Below are 18702 nucleotides of genomic sequence, written 5' to 3'. Positions count from 1 at the left end.
ACATCTGGTTGCAAAAAATATTAGTCAGTTCTTTATCAATCTCTCAGTATAGTTATTAAAACCATCAATAAAATAGTCACATAGCAAATATCATTGCCTTTTGAGAAAATTGTGTTGATAATGAAGAACTGCATGTGTGGATTCTTGTACAAACAGAAGTCAGATGGCTTTCTAACGGAAACTGTCTAACAAGATTTATAACTTTTTTGGATATGATAATTAGTTTTTTAGAAAGCAAAGGAGACATTTAGTCAAGGAGATCAACAAACACAAAAACAACATATACTATATGTGGCTTGGATTTTTCGAAAACTTAATGAAGTATCACTTCAACTTTAAGAGAAATTACAGTGATAGACTGCAAATGCGTATTAAAAGCCTTCACTGAGAAACTGGAAATATTTGAAAGCAATTAAATGAGAAAACAATTTCATGGTATGCAAGAGTTTGCTGAAATCAAAGAATCTCTCACTGAGAATGACACTTGACAGCACTGTGCTGTTGGCAGATAATGCATGAACACTACCACCAAACTATTTCAAACTGTTTAACTAAATTATTTGGTTCCCTTTTTAAGAGAACACTGACTTTTAGTGATGAAAACAAATGTCTAAGTAACAAATGGCCAATTCAGCCTGATATTGCTTATGTGCAAGACTCGTATAGTATGAAGTACTGTTCTTATTATCTGTACTTCATGCATTGTCAAGTACTGATAATAAGAACAGTCCTTGTCAAATACAAAGTTTTATGTGGTGTTTTCCCTACTTTTCAGTTCTAATGGCAGCAAAATTTTGATATATGAAGCTTTTCTGTTTATCTCATTCATATTTTAACTACAGAAAACTTCTGCTTTCCAGAAACTTGGAAAAGAAACTAAGGTATGTTCCCTACAAATTTATTGATCAAAGAAAAACAAATCAAATCTTAATAAATATATCTAAGTAGAAAACTTTGTTGATCTTGTATATAGATTTCCTATTATTTATATCACTGTGATAAATTCTTATTCAACCTAGATATTGTTGCTTTTGTGGTTTCATTGAAAAATTCCTACACTAGTTTAACCATATAGGGGGAATAGTCAAAATAATAGAAGGAAAGGCACTTTAAGAGGAAGAAAAGGTTTATGAATGTTTATTTATTATTTTTTCAAAAATACAAAAATATGCATTTATGGAATTTTGCCTGAGCATCCTGGCTTTGATAAATTAGTGTTCTGCTGTCACTTCCAATTTATGATGGGAGGCTCCATATTTTTGACTCATTTTGTCCCCTTCTCCATCCCAGTGTTTGTCTCTTTTTGACAAAGTAAAATGACTTCAAAGTGGATGAATACTTGATGGACATTTAGTACAATCCAGAGAGAAGTGCTAAAAGACACATTTAAACAATTTTTACTGATGCATGCCACTGAAGTAAAAAAAAAAAAAAGATTTTATTTATCTTATATTAATAGGGTGTGTTCTGAAAAGGGGCTGTGTGTCTGCCTGTGAAAGTGGATGCATATTTGGTGGACATTTACTACTCTTTAGAAAGAAGTAATAAAAGGAAAGATAGATTTAAATAGTTTCAATTAATGCATACCACTGAAGTAAAAAAGATTTTGAAGCATGTGCATATATGTTGACTGTCTTTGGGTAAATGTTTAACTAAACTGGTAGAGCAGTGCAAATTCTGACAAGTCTGTGTAAAGTCTATCATTAACAGTCGAACCATCGATATCAAGTGCATCAATCTGATTCATCCCCTTCCTTCTAGAGTTTATATAAGTAAAGAAGCCTTTGCTGTTTTTCTTTGATCCTTTGCCAAAGAAACACCACGAAGATTTCTTTACTTGTGTAAACTCTAGAAGGAAGGGGATGAATCAGATTGGTCCACTTGATATCGATGGTTAGACTGTTGATAATCCTGCTCAGGTAGCTCCCACGTCTCATCCATAGTCACAGACCTTGCAAGGAAATTTGCTGGATCTGCTTGAAAATGATGCAAATGTTCATCTGACTTACAACTGTGGTGCTTTTTTTTTTTTTTGTCTGCTGTCAACGACTATGGGAGGACCCATTGTGCCAACACATTTTTCATAGTGATAACCTCTGTTATTATGTGATACACACACACACACACACACACACACACACACACACACACACACACACACACACACACACACACACACACACACGCATTCAGAGATGCCCAAGATGCTGACAATGTACCAAACTGTCACTCATCACCACATCATGAAAATTGCAACCTCTGGAGTGATGGACATTTGAGGTCTTCCACAGCACGGATCATCTTCCAGTCTATCCCTCCTTATTTAAATTCTGCTGCCCATTTCTTAACCATGGAATATGAAGGAGCATCCTCCCCAATGCTGTAACCATATCCCCATGAATTTCCTTTGCCATTAGCCCCTTTTTCTCCCCAAATATTGGATGAGAGCATGGTGGCTGTCCAACCTTTCCTCTTTGTACAACTTTGTTAAATTCAAGACTTGAAATTTAAAAAAAAAAGTTACTGAAGTTGAAATTGCACAAAACTTGGTGGGTTACTATTTGATTATGATAAATTAAGTTACAGAAATTTTTAATACTAACACTACCCTTTAATACTCAGACCACAAACTTTTCAAATGCCCCCACTTCCTTACTGAACAAAGGAACAGAATCTTCTTTTCTTGTTTTTAGACTCTTCTTGACTTTGGCAGTAGAAATTATTATTGTGAAGAAGGACTCATCATTCTGATTCAGTTTACTTCGTCTAATCTACTTCCAAAATGGAATTAAAAATTTAGACAAAGGACAAGATTTTCAAGTGGAATGTGGAATAAAGAATTCCATTCCTACTAGAATAATTTCACTGATACAATCTAAGCATACATTGACATCAGAAGTTTTGAAACAGTAATCTGACCAAGGAAAAGAGGAATAAAATCTTGCAGGTCATCTCATTTTGCATTCTTGTAATGCCAAATAACACAAAGTTGGGAATAGTCATGAGATCAAGAATCCATTGACGAAGAGACAATCACTCATTTGTGATCTGAGGTACCTAAAGGACCACCCACTTCAACCGTGTACTTAGAAGGGTTGTTTGTGAGAAAAAAATCAAGCATGTTGGCTGTATGGTTAGGATTGTCCAATATTCTGGTAGGTAAATGAACAATCTGTGCAAGGTCATTAGTAATTACAAAAGCTCAGCATCTTGACCAGCTGGGTCTGTGTGACTAGAGAATGGAAGCCAGCTGGAGTTGTGAACATTAAAATCACCATGGAAAATTATCTCACTGTTAGGAAAGTTGGACTGGAGAAAGTCAAGTTGTAAAGAGAGTAAGTCAAAGAGCACCGTGATGAGTGGAGTTGTGAGAACGGTAGAAATAGATGCATTTGACAGAATGACATAGAGAGTTTTAAGCCAGAGAAGGTTGAAAAGAGGAGGTTCTGAATTACCAAGTCTGACAGGGAATATTGGAACGGACATATGCACAAATACTACCTTTGAGACGAAAGGAATCGTACATCAAATAATTTGGACAACTGAGATGAGCAGTGGTTGAATCAACCGATAACTGAGATTCTGTCAGAAAAAGTACATGGGGTTTGGCAGACTGCAAGTATAAGTGGATATCATTGAGATTAGAACTGAGACCACGTATATTTGTGAAATGGACTAGGAAGTGCTTGGGAGGTTTAGATCTTTTCGCAGATAAGCTTACTCTATTAGTTAGACAACTCATGGTGTATTCAATAGTAAGAAAAGTGGGGGGGGGATGTGCTGTATGAAGTAATGAAATTTTTGGATATGGCATACACATGGTAAGAATATACCCAGATCCTTGACATAACGTGGCCTTGACGATGCCCCCTGCATGCACACTACTCAGACTCCCTCCAGTCACTATCTGTCAGAGTAGAGGTAGCAAGATTATCCACTAGCTGATCCGGAAGCCTCCTAGACAGTTACCAATAGGTTCGGTCCAGTGTACTAACTAGCGGCTGATCTGCGAACACTGTTTTAGATCTGTACCCCCAAAATGTAAGGAAGTTTGGATCTCACCATGATGTCCATCATAACCTCAAAAGACATCAGTTGTACTGCATGACTGAAGAGATGGGGAAGGTTTGACTGGAACTTGGCTCTGGAGACTAAACGTGGGTTCCACCACTTCAAGTTCTTACTCTTAATTACCCTAACACAGCTCATGTATTTCTTTGTTCCATAATGACCCATAGCAGTCTGTGAAGTCACTGGTGCCTTGCTTTCCAGGCTCGGCTCCGTAGCCAGGTGGGCAGGAGCAGCAGTGCGTAGCACACACTTCTTGATTAGACCAGGGTTTGAGCCCGTGCCCACCAACTACAGAGGATGTGGAAAGGTCAGGGAATGACCACCGCATATCCCCGGATAAATATGGCCTTAGTTGCTAATGCTCCTAAAAAAAAAAGACCAAACCAAACTTTCACTTCTGCCTGCTGCTATTGTTAATGTATTAGTCTGTGTTCACCCAAGCTAGCAGTTTTCCAACCAACCTAACGCTGCCTTTATAGCATCAGCAAATATTCTTGCACCCTTTCTGTTTAAATGTATCCCATCCCTGTAGAAGCAGTCTCTCCTATTATCCTGGTTAAAGATGACTTCTTTTTATGTGCTCTCCCTCTCAATAAATGCTAGTCATGCAACTTATGTAAAAGTTAAAAATTTTTTTCCCTTTGTTCATCTGGTCATTATCTGAGTATAGTTCAAGGGACCAAAATACTGTCTACTTTAATTTAAACAGGTTCACCCTATGTGAATAAGCTAAGAACAGGTTAGTATTTAATCAAGATAAATTTTTAAAGTCAAATAAAGGCAAATTAATGGTCTGGAATGCCATACATTAAAGAAAAATTTATTAAATTAGAATAAAAATTTCATACTGCATAGCAAAATATTTATTAAAATATATTTTATAAATGAATATTTGTTACAAATTTAAATGAATTGGACAAGAGGGTTCATATTTTTTGTAGTATCATATGAATCACCAGAGGATCTAGTAACACCAGGAGCTGATTTCTTAAAGTAGGAGTAAAGATCACATGTCTGGCTCTCCTTTTCCTCTCGCTAACATTGTAGTACACTACTTGCTGACCAGTGCCACTGCAAAACTTCGTGCTCCTCCTCCAGAAGCCTACATGTTTAATTCCCTATTTGTAACAGTACTTGTTGTGGGACAGTAATCCTCTGCTTTTGCACTTCCATCAGGAAAGCATCTTCTTCAGACTGGTCCGATCTCATCAACATTAAAAATTTGCTTTAAAAATACCCTCCCCCTTTAGTGATCTTTTTCAGCCATTCAGGGAATGCTTCATTTATTGAATCATCTGCAACTTCCCATTGCACTCTATTGTGGAGCTGATAGCATTTGATAAAATGGTCAAACCATGTAGTGTTTCCTTGTTTAGATAACTGTTGACAATTTCTCTACATTACAATTTTTAGGAAATACATGAAAAGAAAGAGGAAAAGTTGATTGAGTTTGGAATTGGACAGTGAATGGATGCTAACTGGTTGTTGCACATGTTCAGACAGGTTTGGAAGAGAGTAAGTGAGTTACAGATACAAATTCAGAATAACAGTGCCCATGGAAGAATCTATAGAAAAGCAAGAGCAGAAACTGAACATCTGTAATACAGAATGTAGAGATTTTATAAGAGATGGGTCATTAATTAAGCTGATTGCCCTCTTTTGAATGAAATCAAATAGTATGAAAAGAGGTTTTGGGTACACGACCCCAGATGTGGAAACAATATTCCATGTTAGGGCAAGTTTCAGATTTCTAGAGTAAATAGTTGTAACTCTGAAAGCAAAAAAAAAAGAAAATCCACTTTTTTTGATGCAGTATTTATGTTTTTGTACCAAGAGAGATTAGAAGTCAGGGTAATCCCCAATGTGTGACCTTTCCAAAAAACCCGACTTCTTAATGGACTTCTGTTGTGAAAGACAAGCATAGGTGTAGTGGACCCCTTTTCTCAAGGGTAAGACAGGATTGAGTTTTAGAAGGATTTAAGTTAAGTAAGTTTTCTTTGCTCCATTGGAGAAATTACCTGGAGATGATTGCATTTAAGGAATTGGAAATGAATATTCGAGAATTTGGAGCTGTTTTGTGCAGGACAAGAATTTTTGTGAAACTGGAAGGTGGAATGTAGTATGCTGCCATCAGCAAAACTTTGGATAGAATTTCCAGTCAGTAGAATAAGGTGTTTAATATACAATTAGATTATATGCATTTAAATTTAAATGAATGTTTATGCTGTAAATGAAGCAGTATTTACAGAAGATTCAGCAACATGCAAGTTATGTTGGAATGTATTTTCATGATGACCATTCACTAGCTGTTGTGTGTGTGTTTAGATTTAATTAATTTCTGTTAAAAATTAGTTTTAAAAAAAGTGCCAGTATTTCATCTTTTCTTAATGGACTTCAGTATTTATTGTTTTTTTTATACAAAATTAAAACATGCTATGTATTTTTGTGCCTTTTATTTTCAAAAAATAATAGTTCTGCAGAAAGTTGCAAAAAAAAAAAAAAAACATTTTAGACAAATAGAAACATCAGTCTCCTAATCATTTTCCAGTTTAAAAGACTTAAGTGCACAAAAGTTCAAAAATATGCATGTAATATATTTCAGCTTATTATGTGTATAATATGCTTTTTTAAATTATAAAATTTAAAGAAACATTATGAAAATTTGATACTATTAGTTACTTCTATTTTTCAGGTTTATTTTCAAAGCGTGTGTGCTTCATGTGTGCAAAATTTGAAATTATGTGTGTTGCTTCACACGGATTAGTGTCCATTTTCAGAGAATATCAAGTTATGTTCTCATCTTCGCTAGGTGAAAACAATAAATCTTTCATAAACAACTATGTTAAGACTGCAGATGTTTACTGAAACAGAAGGGAAAAAAAAAAAAAAAAAAAAACAGGTAGCTTGAAACTATAAACAAATGGCATTGGTACTTTTCAAGTACAATGCTACTGTTCAAGCAAAAAAAATGCTAAATTGTAAAGATGGTGGAAGGTCAGTTGATAGGTTCTGATATCAGTTTCTGTAGAAAAACCATAAAAAATTCACTTCAGAAACTGTTACAGTAAAAGCATGACTATATTTAGGAAGGCAAAAAAATTTCAAATCTTTATTCAGTGATTAACACTTAACATGGGAATGTCATTTTTTGAGGGTTAACTACCAGGTCACCACTAGCATGAGGTTAAAACTTGCCTGAAGGATACATCCTGACCACTGCCACAAGTCTCTCATGAAGCTCCTCTTACTTTGGATCTTAGTGAATTGCCAGACATGCCATTATCTGCCAACATAATTTTGATTTTGATCATACAGTTATCCCTGATCACCAGTCCATGCTTGATTCAGATTTTAACAACAGAGTTGTTAAAAACTGGATCTATTTCCATAAAAGTACAAGAATATATAGAATCTTGTTATTTTTGTAAACAAAGAATCTCATCTCTTTATAATACTTCCACACACTGATACTCGAATTTCATAATGGTAAAGCAATAGATTATGCTTCAATTGTTTTCATCATCATCATTCACATTTATGTAATAGTGTCCTTCCCCCTCCTTAACTCTCTAGTAGCCTTCCTTTCATTGCAAGTTATCTACATGATTACCTTAGTCTAGTAATTAATATGATTATATTGTTATTTGATTTTGAAATTCATTTGTTTCATGTTCCATTTTTCATTTCATTCCTAATTTTAATTTCAGCCATTACTTTCATTTGTGATGTCTGAGGTTTTTTTTTTTTTTTTTTTTATTTAAATTTTATTATTATTGAGTTTACTTTCATTATAATGAAAGTCCAGTTTGCACTTATGGTTATACTTCATCACAAGTCTGGCACTCAAAACATTTTAGGAACTTAGTTGCTTGGTAATTATCAGATATATGAACTCATTTAAATTTTTATGTAGCTTCACTCTCATTGCCTGGAAGTGCCTGCCGGTCAATCATTTTGAAGCATATTTTCATCTTTTTTATGTCTGACATTTAAATCTAATGCTGAAGGCTTAAAAGGATTCTATAATGTGAATTTCACTTGTGGTAAACATTTAAATTATTGTAACGAATTTAATGTTATCTGCTTCCCTAGTAGGTTATTTTTTTTTTTTTTTTTTACATCTAAAATCAAAATCTCCAGGTGACCATACAACCATTCTTCCAATAGAAAACAGATTCACATCTGCTTAATTATGGCAACAGTCTAAGGGAATACACTGATCACATGAAGAAAAGCCATTTTAGATTTCATTTAAGCCATTGGTTAGATTTTGTAATATGATGTATAATTTTATACATCATATTATAAAAGAGTGGGAAAAATATCATTAATATAATATTCATTTATATTACAAACTCCAGAATTGCATAACCCCTCTAGATTTGTACTCAACATACACTTGGCAGAATCAGTGACCAGTCAGCATATAAAATGTAACAGTAAACTCAGTAAAATTCAGCACACATAAGGAGAAAAAAATCAAAATTTTATAATCTAGGGTTAAATAAAGTTTTCCAGCAAAACACTACTCTGCATTTCGAAAAAAAATTCACTGATGTTTTTTCAGGAAAGTGTGTTTCTGAATCATTTCTCTAATGCTGATTTCAAAAATGACTTGTTTTCATCACATCAGGTTTCTTCAAAAATCACAAAAGAAAATTAATTTTTCACAAATCGTTGTTGATTTTGGCAGAATGTGTGCAGTGAAATTATAACAAAGTGCTACTTTTACCAGACTTTTATATTTAAATATATGTTGAAAAAACTATTAAAAAGGGCAATGTGGTAAAAAGTCCACTAAACACTCACTCTTATTTTAAAACTGATCCATGATGGGACAAATTTTCTTTGATTTTCTTGCAGCTCTTACTTCACAGCCCTTCTTCAGCATCCAGCAATAGTGCCATCATGTTGGCATTTCACCTCCCCTGGCACCTCATCTCCAAGTCCTGGGGAAACCTCCTAACACTTCTTAGATTTTCTGGGAAGTAGTCACTGTGGGAATGTAAAAAAATGTACCTTAACACTCGTGTTGCAGCCCAGCTTCTTGAAGTTTGCCAACATATTTTCATGTGCTATATTCTTTTTGTTTCCTAAGAAGTTTTCAACAACAGACCTGAAGTTAATCATACATGTTTTTCTCTTTTATTTATGGTTCCCTCAAAACCTTGGTCCCTCATCAGTTTGAAAATTTTAAAGTCAGCACAGACCAACCAGCATGTTCTTCATACTTAACATTTGTCAACTTCAAGTTCTCATATGTTTCAAAATGCACAGAGTGAGCTACTGGAATTGAACCATATTTATTTCCATTATGAAGCAACACACCTTTGAAACTCTTCTTTGATGAGTCAGTAAAAAGTCTCCACTGTGTAGGAGTGTATCTAATTCCTGAATAGTTCATTCAGCTATTTATATTACAGTAGAAACCATAGAATTATCTTCAGAAAAGTGGGGGACTAGTTCTTGTTCTCTGTGTCTATACCATAAGAAAATTGTCCCATATGCTAGAAGATTTTTTAACTTCTAGAACCAAGAAGTTCTGCTGATTCTCTTACCAGATCATTGAGTTCATGCTGTGAAAACAGTTGGAGGCTTAATTCAGTTTCCATGTGTGCAGGCTTCACTTTCAGCACTCTGCTGCTGCATTCTCCAATATAAGTGGAAGACATGGAATCAGCAGTCTAATGGCAGATGGAATATTAGGATACACAATGCCCTTCTTACTCTTTGCATTGCATTGCATTGTATCCCTCTATATTAACTAAGTAAAAGTAACTGTCATACAGTAGTTTGGAGGCTCCAGCCAAATCATGGAAATTGCAAATGGCATAGGCTTTTTAACATTTTCTACAATCTCAATGCTTCAACACAAGTTCAACAAACTTTGTGGAGTCCATTGTTTATCTTGGCCACTGAGTTTCACCAAAATAAGCACAATACACATTCTTTACAAATTCTGTAATATCATTTCTTTGTTTGAGGAACACAACTTCCACAAATATAACAAATAAGTTTGGTTTGTTCAAACACTTGCATGAAGAATTTTACTCACTTTTCAGCACAAGTTTGACATGATAACTTCAAAAATAAACTGAGCCCATGCTGATAAACACTGCTGCATGGAGAGCTGTCAAGGAAACAAATGACTGAAGGTAGTGTTGCTAACATGTGAAGATTCTGTTTACAAATTCCCAGCATTTACTTTTAACTTAATACATTTAAGTTGACGTTAAGTTGATGTCATGATACAACTCATGACATCAACTTAAGTGAGAAAATGACATGTGATAGAAAAAACTAAAATCAGTGGAAAAAAAACAGCTTAAAAAAGCTTTTGGTTTACAAACATCAAAAACGATGCAGAGTGGTGTAATCCATGTAAAAAAAAGTGGCATTTCTCTCTTTATGAGATGCTTACAGGATTGTCTTTTCCTTTAATCTGTTTTTGCAACTGGCAGGATTTAAAATTCATACATAATTCAGGGACAGCATGTTTCAAGACTGACTGGTCTCTCATTAAGCAGCAGGTGATCCCTAGTGACAGTTGCAAAGAAGTTGGTCAAGTAAGCTGTCATGCAGTATACAAAATCAATTTTCAGCATTTTTAGCTAAAGTTATCTATAGAAAGTGATGCAATGCCAGGGCAACTTTGTTACAGCAAGTTTGTCTTGCTGTCAGAATTAAGACTGTTGTATTATCCATACAGTTTAAATCCTGCTGCCCTCAAAAACAGATAAAAGGACAAGATAATTATTAGAAATGTTTACAGAGGCAAATATATGCTCAGATGCAAGTAAGTTCAGTCTTTGTGCTTTAATATTCAGTGAAATGTGCTTCTCCTAAACTGCTTAGGCAAAAAAAATAATAAATAACAAAATAGAACAAACCACCTATTTGACTCCCTCCTCCTGTAGGCCTATCCATCTGACCTTTGACTCTTTCCTAAGCAGTCAACCCCAACCACTCATGGAGGCAACTTAATCCAGTAATCAGTAACTTGTTGGATAAAAGAAAACTTCTTGCAATCCAGTTTAAACCTATTCCCCCATAATTCAGATTTATGTTCCTAGTTCGAAGATCATTTATAATAGTGAAAATTTTGACTTTGCTCATTTTAATTTCTCCCTCAATTTCTCCCGTGTCAATCAGGTCTCCTCTAAGGTGCATAGTTACCAAACTTGGCAGCAAACATATTCAGTCTTTATTCATATGGAAATTACTTTTCCAGTCTCACCAGGCATATTGCCAATATTTAGATTCTTTCAAGAAGCTTACTGTCTTTCTGTTATTACTATTAATTGAGTATTAAATGAATCTTTTTATAAAAATACCTTTCAAACCAAGAACTAACCCTCTCCTTGTTCCTTACATGTAGGCTCTTCACCTAATCATAATCTGAAAGGTTGAAGTCCTGTTGCAGATTTCTTATCAAAACTAGTCTACCACAACTGAATTCATCTTTGTCCTCAGTATGCCTCTCACTTTCTCATTTGTGAACGTTGTTACCTTATTAAGCGCTTAAACCTTATCGGTTTAAAGTGTTGCCTATTCACAATAAATTTCAAATGAATAAAGAAATAAAGGAGCAAAACATCATTTTTTTTTTTAATCACTTTTTCTTTATCAGTGATTTGGATAATTTTTAAAATCTTTTATTTAATTAAACTTTACTTTTATTTAAACTTTACAGAACCTTTTAAACAAAAGAATAAATTACACATTAAAAAATAAAAATAACCACATTCTACTGCAGTAGAATCCTGATTATCTGAAACAATTGGGAATGAGAATCTTTCAGATAATCCCTGCCACCCCCAATAATCAAGTGTCAGTTAACTTGAATGCTGTTACTTTTTTTGGTAATATGTAAATCTTCGGTGGAGAAAAAAAATTTTTTTAAATATTTTATGAAGATATTTAACTTATTAATTTTATTCCCAATAATTTCATATAGAGATGGCATTGTGGTTTTTTTTTTTTTTTTTTTTTGTCCCATAATATCCTCTTTATGAGTCTTAAATATTTGCTGACCCTGTTAATTATAAGTTTGTGTGTTAATTGTGTGTTAACTCATGTGTTAATTTATGAGTTTGTGGCATTAGAATGAAATGTTCTAAATCTTTAAGTGGATCTGGGAGAGAATTTGGAATCAACAGAATGGTTTTGGCTTATGATGCTTCGTGTGAATGAAAAGAGGTCAAAACATTTTCCTCTTTTGTTTACTTTTATTGACTTTCTTAGAATTCAAGGTTTTGAGTATTAATGGAAATCAACTTTGATACAACAATCACCATAGCTGAATGATCAAATGCAAGGGTTAAATAATACATCCATTTGAATTAGAAGTAGTAGTAGTAGAAGAGGCATGTGATGCATGCAAGTTTGTGTAGCATCAGCCAAAAAAAAAAAAAAAAAAAAACCCATTTCACACATCCATTCCTCTAAAAGTTTGCCCAGTTTCTCCTTCAATTTATTTAAACTATCAACTTCCATGACACATGGAAATTTGTTCCAGCCATCAACTACCCACTGACTAAAAGCAAATTTCTGCACATCTATTCTGCAACTCTTTCCTCAATTTCAATTTATGCCCCCTCAGGTTCATAATCTAAACAAGAGGAAGAATCCCATCAACATTGAGCCTCACAGGGGCCTAGTCTCCAGATGCTGCAATTTGCAGAACTTAAGCCTTTCTTGGTGAGAGGATCCCTTTTTCCCCCTCACAAATCTTTGTCCTTCTCTATACTCGCTCAAGCAATTCTACATCCTTCCTAAAATGAGGCCTCAAGACCTGTACACAGTACTCAAGGTGTAGCCTGACCATTGCCTTTATACAAAGGTATAATCACCTCCTTTTCCCTACTAGCAAAATTCCTGTATATAATTGACAATGCCCCATGAGGCTTTCTCTGGTAGCCTGTCTACTCTGCTCAGAAAACTTCATATCTGATTGCACATTTACTCCCAGTTATTTTTCATTTTCTACCACCCTAAGTGTAGTACTACACAGTTGGTACATCTACTCATATGCAGTACTTTGATTTGTCAATGTTAAATTTCAGTTGCCACTTTTCAGCCCATACTGCAGTTGTCATTAAAAATCCTACCAACCTTCTTTGTATCATTTGCATACTTGGACATTTAAGCCTGATATACCTTCATCACTATCATTGATAAATATACAAAACAATAGTGAGCCCAACACAAACCCTGGTTTTTTTTTTTTTTTTTTTTTTTAGGAGCATTAGCAACTAAGGCCATATTGCTCCGGTGCAGTGGTCATTCCCTGACCTTTCCGCATCCTCCGCATTTGGTGGTGACGGGCTCGAACCCCGGTCTAATCAAGAAGCGTGTGCTACGCACTGCTGCTCCTTCCCACCTGGCTACGGAGGCGCCTACAAACCCTGTGGGACTCCACTAATAACATTAGTCCACGAAGAGCAGTGTCCATTGATTACCACTCTGTATTCTCCCACTCAACCACCCTTTTATCCACTGTAGCAACTTGCCCTTAATACCATACTGCTCCAATTTGTACAGTAGTCTTCCATGCACAATAGTATCAAAAGCTTTCCTAAAATCCAAGTATATGATATCAAAATTATTTTTTGCATTCAGTTCCTTTTTAGCCAATTAATATTATCCAATCAAATTGGTCAGACAAGACTTCCCCTTAACAAAGCCATGCTGTCTGAATTATTACTGCAGTCTTGTCTAGATGATCCTGCAATGCTTCTTTAACCAGTGACTCCATTATTTTCCCCATAACAGAAGTTAAACTAACAGATCTGTAATTACTCCTGTCACCCTTTGAAACCCTCCCCCCTTTTTTTTTTTTAAATTGAGGATACATTTGCATATCTCCAGTCCATTGGGACTTTCTCTGAGTCCAAGAATGCCCTCATAATCATGGCTAAGGGCCTGTTTACTTTCTTTGCTGCCTCCTTTAATATAACTGGATGAATATTTGGTGGACATTTAGTACTCTTTAGAAAGAAGTAATAAAAGGAAAGATAGATTTAAATAGTTTCAATTACTGCATGCCACTGAATTAAAAAAATTTTGAAGCATGTGCAATATGTTGGCTGTCTTTGGTAAATGTTTAACTTGTCAGTTCAAATTCTGACAAGTCCATCATAAACAGTGGAACCATCAATATTAGCATTAGCATTAGTAGAGGCATTTGATGCAAGAAAGCAAGCTTATGCAGCATCAGCCAAAAAAAAAAAAAAAAAACCACTTCCACTTCACCCCTCTGTTCGTTCAAAATACCTGTCCAGCTGAGCCTTAAACTTATTTAGGCTATCAACCTCCACCACAAGGGATGGAAGTCTGTTCCACCAACCAACCACCCGCTGGCTAAAGGCAAATTTCCGCACGTCTATCCTACATCTGTCTTTCCTCAATTTGAATTTATGCCCTCTCAGGTGATTATTCTGAGCTAGAGGAAGAATTCCATCAGCATTGAGCATGCTTAAACCATTCAAGGCTTTATACACCTCTATCAAATCACCTCGCTGGTGCCTAGTCTCCAGACACTGTAATTTGCAAAACTTAAGCCTTTCTTCGTAAGAGCACCCCTTTGTTCCATTCACTAATCTTGTTGCCCTTCTCTGTACTCGTTCCAGCAGCTCTACATCCTTCTTGAAATGAGGCCTCCAGACCTGTATACAGTACTCTAGGTGTGGCCTGACCATCGCCTTATACAATGGAATAATCACCTCCTTATCCCTGCTGGAAAAATTCCTGTATATCATTGACAATACTCCATGAGCTACTCTTGCAGCCCGTCTGCACTGCTCAGAGAACTTCATATCTGCCTGCACAACCACCCCCAAGTCCCTTTCATTCTCTACCACTGTCAGTGTTGTACCATAGAGTTGATACGTTGCTCTGGGGTTGCTGTTTCCCATGTGTAGTACTTTACATTTGTCAATGTTAAACTTCATTTGCCACCTCTCAGCCCATCTGCTCAACCTTTCCAGATCCTGTTGCAGAAGCATAGTGTCAGTAGTGTCCTTGACAACCCTGCCAACCTTTGTATCGTCTGCAAACTTGGACATTAATCCCGATATACCATCATCAATATCATTTATAAATACAGAAAACAATAATGGACCCAACACTGAGCCCTGAGGGACTCCACTAATAACATCAGTCCACGATGAGCAGTGTCCATTGATTACCACTCTCTGTCTTCTCCCCCTCAACCACCCCTTTATCCATAGCAGCAATTTGCCTCCAATGTCACACTGCTCCAATTTGTGTAGCAGTCTTCCATGTGCAACAGTATCAAAAGCCTTTCTAAGATCCAAGTATATAATATCAAAGTTATTCCCTGCATCCAGTTCTTTTGTGACTGCATCATAGTATCCAATCAAGTTGGTCAGGCAAGACTTCCCCTTAACAAAACCATGCTGTGTCTGAGCTATAACTGAAGTCTTGTCTAAATGATCCTGCAGTGCGTCTTTAACCAGTGCCTCCATTAATTTTCCTGGAACAGAAGTCAAGCTCACAGGTCTATAATTACTTGTGTCAGCCTTTGATCCTCCTTTGTGAATTGGGGTCACATTTGCACATTTCCAGTCTATGGGTACCTCCCCTGAGTCCAAGGAAGCTCTCATAATTATGGCTAAGGGTTTGCTTACTTCCTTTGCTGCCTCCTTTAATATAACTGGATAGATCCCATCCACCCCGTGTGCCTTTCTTGTGTTTATCTTCAACAATTTCTCCTCCACTTTACTCCCAGTTATTTCAAGATTCTGTAACTTACTGCTAGAGTTGAATACACCTCTGGCATTCCCCTCGCTGAATAACTCCTCATGTGTGAATGTCGATGCAAAATATTCATTTAGTTTGTTAGCCACCTGAGCAGGATCATCAACACTTGACCCATCAATATCAAGTGGACCAATCTGATTCATCCCTTTCCTTCTAGAGTTTACATAAGTAAAGAACTCTTTGCTGTTTTTCTTTGCATCCCTTGCCAAGGATTTCTCGTAATCTGCCTTCGCCTGCCTAACCTCCTTTGTAACTTGGTTGCATATCAACTTGTATCTATCATAGGCTTCTGTGTCATGTGTTAATTTGTAAGTATCCCATGCATTTTTCTTCTCTGCCATATGCCTCATTAGTTCATCTGACATCCATTTTGGCCTAAACCTTGAACAATATTTCTTAGTTGGTATGTAAAGCCTAGTAGCTTCCAAGATAAGTTCTTTGAATGCTTCCCATTTTGAATTTGCTGTTGGTAACATCATCAGTTGGTCCCACTGTATAGAATTTAAATACTGTCTCAGTCCATCATAGTCGCCTTTACGGAAGCAATAACCCTTCCCTTTACCCCTAATGGTAGTTACCTCTTTGAGTAAATCCCACTTCAGCACACTGTGATCACTGCCACCTAGTGGTTCATTTATCTGCAGATTCTTAATGCATGAAGAATCACTGCTGATAATCAAATCAAGAGTATTACTCCCTCTAGTTGCCTCCTGAACATGCTGATGTAGAAAACAATCATCCAATAAATCCACAAAAGCCCTGCTAGTGTGTGAGTATCCAGCCCCCAAATTCCAGTCAATATCTGGGAAATTAAAATCTCCCATTATAAGACATATCAAGTGGACCAATCTGATTCATCCCCTTCCTTCTGGAATTTACATAAGTAGAGAAGTATTTGCTGTTTTCACACCAAGCTTACTTCCTTTTCCGCCTCCTTTAATATAACTGGATGAATATTTGTGAACATTTGCTACTCTTTAAAAAGAAGTAATAAAAGGAAAGATTGACATAACAGCTTTCTTATGTTTAACTTCAACAATTTCTTCCTTAATTTGTTCCCAGTTATTACAAAAAATCATTAAGCTCCATGTTAGTTTAATAAGCTACTGCTCTTCACTTCTCTACAGAATTCCTCATGTGTGAATGTAGATGCAAAATACTCATTCAGTTTGTCAGCTATCTGAGTAATCATAAGCAGTCTAACAATCAATATCAAGTGAACCAATCTAATTCATTCCCTTCCTTCTGGAGTTTATATATAGCATCCCTTTGCCAAAGATTTCTCGTAATCTGCCTTTGCTTGACTAACCTCCTTTGTGGCTTGATTACAGATTAGTTTATATCTATCTCTGTGTTGTTGATAATTTATATGCATCCTATGTATTTTTCTTCTCTGCCACGTCTCTCGTTAGTTCATCTGACATCCATTTATGTCTAAACTTTGAACAGTATTTCTTAATTGGTATGAAAAGCCTAGTAGCTTTCACGATTCATTCCTTAATCAAGAAAGCTAGTCCTTGAATGAATAGTGAAGGCTACAAATTCTAAATTCTTCCCATTTAGAATTTTCTGTTGGTAACCTCATCAGTTGGCCCACTATATAGAATTTAAAAACTGTTTGAGACCACTGTGGTCATCTTTATGAAAGCAAAGCCTTCTCTGTACCCCTGATGGTATATCTTTGTAAGGAAATCTCACATCAGTAACATTGTGATCACTTCCACCTAGTGGTTCCTTTATCTGCAAATTCTTAACACAAATAATCACTGCTGATAACCAGATCAAGAGTATTACTCTCTCTGGTTGGCTTTCAAACATGCTGCTCCAGAAAACAATCGCCCAATAAATCCAAAAAAGTCTTGCTGGTGTGCGAATGACCAGTGCACAATTTCCAGTCAATATCTGGGAAGTTTAAATCCCCCACTATAAGACATGCTGATTTACTGGCCCACTCTTTTTCTCTACAATTGTTTGTCATACTCATTAGAGACATTAGGCCTATAACACACTCCTACTCATTTTTATTTTTTCAGTGCTAATGTCACACCAAACTGAGTCAACATTGCACTGACCATCTATGTCAACTGGATGCACTTCCTTAGATTTTGTGTTTCTTAGCTAACAGCATAACCTCCTCCTCCCTTCCTATCCAGTGTATCCTATCTGCACACATTGTACTTCCCAAATTCCAATTCTGAACTGCCTATATCTGTGTGACACCACATCTCTGATATCCCAACAATATCCACCTTTGATGTCTTGACCAGCTCTTAAAATTCATCAAATTTATTTACTTTACTCCTAGCATTGGTATACATACAAGTATACATTACTCTGACATAGTCCATGTATTTATTTGTTTCTTCATTCTTGATGACTCCCATCAGTCCCTGAAACCCCCCAGCACCAACCCTCCAGGCCACCTGCTCATTCTAATGTGGAAGCAGTGCAAAAATCACTTTCACCTCTACCTGCAGCTGCTGTTAATCTTTTAGTCTGTGAATCCCCCGAAACTAGCAGTTTTCTAACCCACCTAACACTGCCTCGATAGCATCAGCAAACACTCTTGCACCTCTTCTATTTAAGTGTATCCCATCCCTGTAGAAGCAGTCTCTCCTGTTAACAAGCACAGACCATGCTGAAAAAAATTCTACCCCATGAGCCTTGCACATTCTCTCCAGGGTCGAATTGATTGACAAACCTCTCATTATGTACTTCCTCTTACCTTGTCTGGGCAGAATTGTACACACTTAAATTTAATCCTAACTCATTTTTTTCAGCATTAACCTGTACTTAAGTAAATCTGCAGATGTGTTACTCTTAATGTCGTTATTGCCGATGTGTACA

The 18702-nt window shown here is 36.0% G+C and overlaps 1 protein-coding gene and 1 long non-coding RNA gene across 2 annotated transcripts in view; one reads left to right on the top strand and one right to left on the bottom strand.

Annotated features, from left to right (window-relative positions):
* LOC150081624 (calcium uniporter protein, mitochondrial-like) overlaps positions 1 to 18702 on the top strand; it is a 150776-nt gene that overhangs the window by 129199 nt on the left and 2875 nt on the right.
* Positions 1193 to 18702, bottom strand: part of LOC150081623 (uncharacterized) — a 71926-nt gene continuing 54416 nt past the window's right edge. Inside the window, exon 3 of the long non-coding RNA XR_016547284.1 lies at positions 1193 to 1373. This is a non-coding gene — a long non-coding RNA (uncharacterized LOC150081623). The remainder of the gene's footprint in view (positions 1374 to 18702) is intronic.

This window comes from Mastigoproctus giganteus, chromosome 8, assembly GCF_048544385.1.
Source record: "Mastigoproctus giganteus isolate SK-2022 chromosome 8, ASM4854438v1, whole genome shotgun sequence".
NCBI lineage: Eukaryota > Metazoa > Arthropoda > Arachnida > Uropygi > Thelyphonidae > Mastigoproctus > Mastigoproctus giganteus.
This window is presented reverse-complemented; position numbering and strand designations above follow the sequence as displayed.